The sequence below is a fragment of the Cupressus sempervirens genome, chromosome 3 (genome assembly GCF_028749045.1).
Source record: "Cupressus sempervirens isolate cs-2001-9-10 chromosome 3, ASM2874904v1, whole genome shotgun sequence".
NCBI lineage: Eukaryota > Viridiplantae > Streptophyta > Pinopsida > Cupressales > Cupressaceae > Cupressus > Cupressus sempervirens.
Genome location: NC_143120.1, coordinates 656,644,427 through 656,650,567, shown reverse-complemented (window position 1 = coordinate 656,650,567; position 6,141 = coordinate 656,644,427).

Sequence of the window (6,141 nt, the reverse complement as noted above, 5' to 3'; positions counted from 1 at the left end):
TGTGAACCAAGCCATTCTAGGGGTTGGGTTACATATGGATACCTATCCATGGAGGCTTATCAATGGTAGTTTGCAAGTTGCAACCTTTTTTAGTTTGGTCATTGACAAATCCTGGAGAAGTGCATTTATTGGTGATTCAAAAGGGCTCGAGCATGTTAATTTTGTACCTATGCACACATGAACAAGCTGAGGCTCTAAGGGTTGGTAGTTTTCTTAGGAAATAGAAGGTGACACTGGCAAAATATTCAATGCCAATAAGTGAAGAGGGTCATCCATTAACTCAAAGGAACATTCTAGTAAAGTCTTAGAGGGTGGCAGATAATGTAGGTTGTATTGGTGGTGTTGTAACTTGGGTGGATGTTTCACTTTTGAATGATTGTAATGGTGCTTCTGGAGTGTGACTGAAAGTGGTCATACCTAGTTTAGGGTTGGAGGTGATGATGAGTCATCTGGCATTCCTAATTTCACCAAGAAGGAGGCATTTGGCTAGTTCAAATGATTCTACGGTGTAGTCTTATACTTTTTTGGAGATAGTGGGGGTGTTGGGATCTTTTTGCAATTGTAATCAATTTTTTGAACTTTTTGGTTAGGAAATGTTCCTAGGTGATGATGATTTTTTTGCTTCAATGCCACTAACTAGATTTATCATATATGTAATTTTTTTTTTGAAATTAATATAAATTATTGTTGTATCAATCCAAAAAAAAAATGTTCTCATCAATATTTGGTGTGTTAGGTATCTTCCTTTAAAAAAGTTCACAAAATCCATTTATTTGTGTCAAATTATGGTGTTTGTACATGAGTATGGTTTAGCCGTAAAACATGCATTTTGAGAAAAGTGATTTTTAAAAATCCAAACCAAAAAATAATATAGCATATCAGTATTCAAATAAACTACATATTCAAAAAGTAGACCATGAGCACTACAATGTCTATTACTAAAGTTTTATGATATTCAATTGTAAGTGCCTCAAATTTTCACACCAATTGATAAGAAATTCAAAAAAATAGGAAAAATACTTCCACTTTTTGCCCAAAATTGAGGCCCAACTTCGTTCACTTACCCATAGATTACGAATTGACACTTTATCTTGTGTTATATTAGGTAGGTACATTAGGTGGTGAATCTTGGTTTTGACCCTAGATTTGTGCTTAGCATAGCTAATCCATTTCTCCCATATACAATTTTATTGCCCTTGATTATGATGTGTTGATCATTGACTTATGAGCAATGGTTAGAAATTGGCCTTGGTTGACTATAGGTAGTCAATTATTATTTATCATGGGCAATGTTAGTGATGATGAGTAGAGAATTATCATTCTTGGGTCGTTCCTTGAATAGCTTCTAGAATCAATAAGAATATATGCTTTTCCACATGTAGGTACCATGGTCTCTTTCAATTTTATTGCATGTCAACATGATCTACTAGTTATGTCCTTTCTTCAACCATTTTCTATGGTTTCTCTCAAATGCCTCTCTTGGTTTGAAACTTTTCCTATAGTTTGGTAGAGTCTGTGTTAGATTCATGTAATCTAGGCATGCCTTGAGGTTGGTAGTTTGTATAGTGGGACAAATAGTACCTTTCTTTCTTGAAGTTGGATTTTTTTTGAGGTCTCGGCTATTCCTCTAGGTAAAATTTCCTCTATGTTTTCTTTTAGCACTTCTATTCATATATTTTTGGGTTAGTGATGTGGTTCGTGCTTCTCTTTAGTGCTATTATTTGTATATTTTGTGCATTCTTTCGTGTTATAATTATACTTATTTCATGCATAAGGTTGTGGTGGTATTTATGGTGTTATCTTCTCTTCTTCTAGGTGTTCTTACTAGTGTTTGGAACTATGGTTCAAACTTCTCAATTCAACCTCTTTTTCTTAAGTATATTCTTTTCTTTGTAAGTGGTTTCTATAGGATGTGTGTTGTGGATTGTGAGCCTTTCTCCTAAACTTTGCCCCCATTATTTGATTGCATACTCTTTCCAATTTGGAGTTTTTGTACTCTACTACTATATTTTTATTAACCAATAAATGTTTGAAATAGATCGTAAAATCTCAAAGAGTGTAATGACTAGTATACATGTTACATTTATAATTCTTATATTCTTCTTCATTTTCATGTATTTCTTCTCTTTAAATTTGTTTTGTATATTATATTCATAAAAGATAATTTTGAGGTTAGCGTTCTATAAGAGGTAGATTATTTAAGTGACAAAAATCAATTTTGAATTAGAAGGATAGTATTACGAGATTTGTCTAATCACAAATAGGATAACTACCTTGATAAGAAGTCAAATTCCAATAAAGAAAGATTTAAAACTTGTGTAGATTTAGGTTTAAAGACATAATATGAATTAAATACTCAATTAAAATTGTCAACAATAAAAAAAAAAATTATTTTTTTTTTTGGAAAAGAGGGGTAAAAATTTATTCACTAAAAAACTAGGTACAAAACAAAGGCCAAAGGCCCAACACAAAGTTACAAACTCCTGTCCTCCAACAACATCTGATCAATGATCTCACAGTACTCAGTGGATAACTCATCCCTACCATTAATATTCCACTTATCCACATTCTCTGAAGCCTGCTTAGCCAGATAATCGGCCACTCCATTCCACTTGCGAGGAATATAGCGAAAGGAGATAGAGTCCACCAACCTACAAAGACAGAGAATTTGTCTGGCTGAAGAAGCAAGTTGCCAACTAACATTATCCAACCTCTGGTTGTTCAACATGTTCACAACAATCTATGAGTCAGACTCACAAATGAAATTTTACCATCCTAACGAGTAGCCATGCTCAGTAGCAACCTTAATGGCCAGTGCCTCCATCAAGGTTGTTAGAATGCTTCCCCTTGTAAATAGAGAGGAGAAAAACTACACCTCCAACATCGCTCTTGCCAATAGCCCCAATACCTACATGCCTAGGATTCCCATAAGAAGACCCATCCGTATTGATCTTCAGGAACCTAGTCCGGAGAGGGGACCACCTGCCATCTCTACACACCTGATGCTTCCCATGTCTTGGTCTACTACTAGGATTGCCTCCCTCCCTGCTATCCCTCAGGTTCAAATTTTTCATAGTAACTTGATCCCCAAGATCAATATTAACAAACATATCACACTTGGCACATATCGTCTCCTGAATCCTATTAAGAATCAACTTCCACAATTGGGGACTACTAAGTTTGGCATCGCCAAAAATCATATGATTCCTTTCTAGCTAGAGGTTCTAGAGAATGAAGACTGGACCAACCAACCAGGCAACCTATAAGAAAGGAGTCTTCGTAGGAGGTCTGCCCAAGCTATTGTAGAATTCGATAAGAGAATTACCATGAAAGTAGCCATGACCCCAAGCCTCCCACCATCTATGCCATATCTCCCTTGAGAAGGGGCAGAGAAAAAACAAGTGTGAGACACATTCCTCATTATGCAAAAAAAGAATGCAAATCGAGGGGCCCTAAAAACCTCGTTTACAAAGATTCTCCCAAGTAAGAAACTTCTTCTAAGCCAACACCCATAAGAAAAAGTTATTGGGCCACGAGAAGCTACTCCAAACTTTCTTCCACCAATGCACTTCAGTCTGACCATGAAGGTTCTTGTCAAGGACAACATAGCCTTGGGCCACTGTAAATTTACCCTTAGGACTTGGATTCCAAGGTAAGATATCCCTCTCATTGAGAGAACTGTAGAACCTACCCTCAAGGACATGAGAGAGGAGAGCTCGGTCCATAATAGATCCACCCATCGACCACTCCTGGGATTGCTTCCAGCAAGTTATCTCAACTTGTCCTAGGCTCTTAACTATCTTAAAGTGCTCCACCTTACTCCAACCAGCATTAGAAAAGGTTTGGGAGAGAGGGATAAGTTGGGGGAAGCTAGAAAGAGTAGGAGGATGGCCATCCCATGTGTCCTGCCAAAACAAAGTTTCTGAGCCTCTGTTACAAATCTAGAAGAGCCCCTCCTTAACAATTTGTGCTCCCCTCTTGAGAGTATTCCAAATACAAGAGCCTTTAGCCACCAAAGGAAGCCATGGCACCTCAGAACCATCCACACCAGGAAAGTACTTGTGGGTAAGAATCTTGGCCCATTCATGATCTTGACTATTACACCAATGCCAATATAATTTGGCAGCCAAAGCAATAACAACAAGATTCATCGAACGAAGCTTGAGACCACTAGCCTACTTTGGCCTACACATAGTCTCCCACTTGACTAGACTCCACTTTGAGGATAGAAGGTTGCCAGACCAAAAGAATTGCCAAGATAACACATCCAAATCTCTCACAAAACTAGAAGGAGGGATTTGGACCCCACACCTATAAATGGGAAGAGACTGCACCACAGTCTTAAGAAAAACCAATCTCCCAGCAGAAGATAGCCATCTGTAAGTCCAGTGACTAACCTTACTTCTGAATTTATCCAGAATTCCCTTTCAATAATCCCTCCGCTAAGCACCCAAGTACAAAGGGACCCCAAGATACATCAAGGGGAGAGAGCCAACCTAGAACCTTAGAATTCTAGCAATCCTATTCTGAATAAGCCTAGGAGTGTTAAAAAAATAGATAGAAGACTTATCATCATTAATTTTCTGACTTGAGGCTTGCAAATAGATATCCAAAGCTTTCCTAATATTAGTTGCCTCACTGATTCTAGCCCTACCTAGAAGTCGAGTATCATCTACAAATTGGAGATGAGAAAACGAAGAGAGGTCGTTACTCCAACCCCACCCTTGGATCAGCCCCTACTAAACCCGAGCTTTTAAAAATCTGCCAAGCCCTTCTGCCATGGTAATGAATAAGTAGGGAGATAAAGGATTGCCTTGCCAAAGTCCTTGAGAGGCACTAAATAGCTCAGAAGGTTCTCCATTAATGAGAACAGAGAAGGAGGACGAGGTCATGCAGCTAAGAACCTGTTCAACCCATTCCACCGCAAACCCAAACTTCAAAAGAATTTTTTGTAAGAACTCCCAACTCACCCAATCATAAGCCTTGGCCATGTCAAGTTTTATAAACATGGCTTTCTCCTTAGAATTGGCCATAGAATGGACAGCCTCCATTGCTACCACAACTCCATCCAAAATTTGTCTTCCATCCACAAAGCCACCCTATTCCGCAGAGATCAAAGGACCGAGGAATGGTTTGACCTTCTCTGCAATCAGCTTGGTGATGATCTTATAGACCACATTACACAAAGCTATGGGCCTGAACTAATCCAACCTATCAGCACCCTCCTTCTTAGGTATAAGGGCCAAGAAGGTTGAGTTTAGAGACTTCAACATCTGTTTGTTCCTGTGTGATTCTTGGACCACGTCTAGAAGATCATACTTTATTACCTCCTAGAATTCTTGGAAAAATTCAATTAGATTCCTATCTGGACCAGGGGCCTTAACCTTCTTCATATTAAACACAATTTTCTCCAGTTCTGCAAGCAAGATAGGATATAACAGGGCTTCATTCATTTTAGCAGAGACAAGATGAGGGATGCAATCCAAAATGTTTCGCTCCTCCTGTCTGAATCCTAGTTCCTCCCTAGAAGAGAGGTCAGAGAAGTACTTGACAGCTTCCCTAGAGATAACATCACAAGAATAGATCTGAGTTCCATCTGATAATACAAGAGAGGAAAGAGAGTTCCCATGCCGACGTGCCTTAACTGAGTTGTGGAAGAAAGCAACTTTCCTATCCCCCTCTTGAAGCCAATCAATACAGGATTTTTGCTTCTAGTAAATCTCCTCTTGAAGCTCCCATTCATCCAGCTCTTTAAGGGCTAGGGTCTCAACTTCACTCATCTCAGAGCTCAACCCATGGTCCCGAATCTATTGAGTAATACAATCTAGCTTGGTTTGAGCAGCAATCTTCTGATCATGTAGATAATCGAAACACTGTTTGTTCCATCTCTTAAGCCTGTACTTTACATGCTACAGTCTCTTACTGAAGGTATACATGGTTGTACCATGATCAGGCATTCCCTCATACCACTAGTTAGCCATTAGATCAGATAAAGAGGAATCTCGTAACCACATCAACTGGAATTTGAAAGAGGGATTCTTGGTGATCCTGTATGAAAAGATGGAAAGCTTAACAAGCCAGTGATCTAATCCCCTCCAGTCAAGAATTTTAGAACTGGTAACCCACTTGTTGTCCATCCAA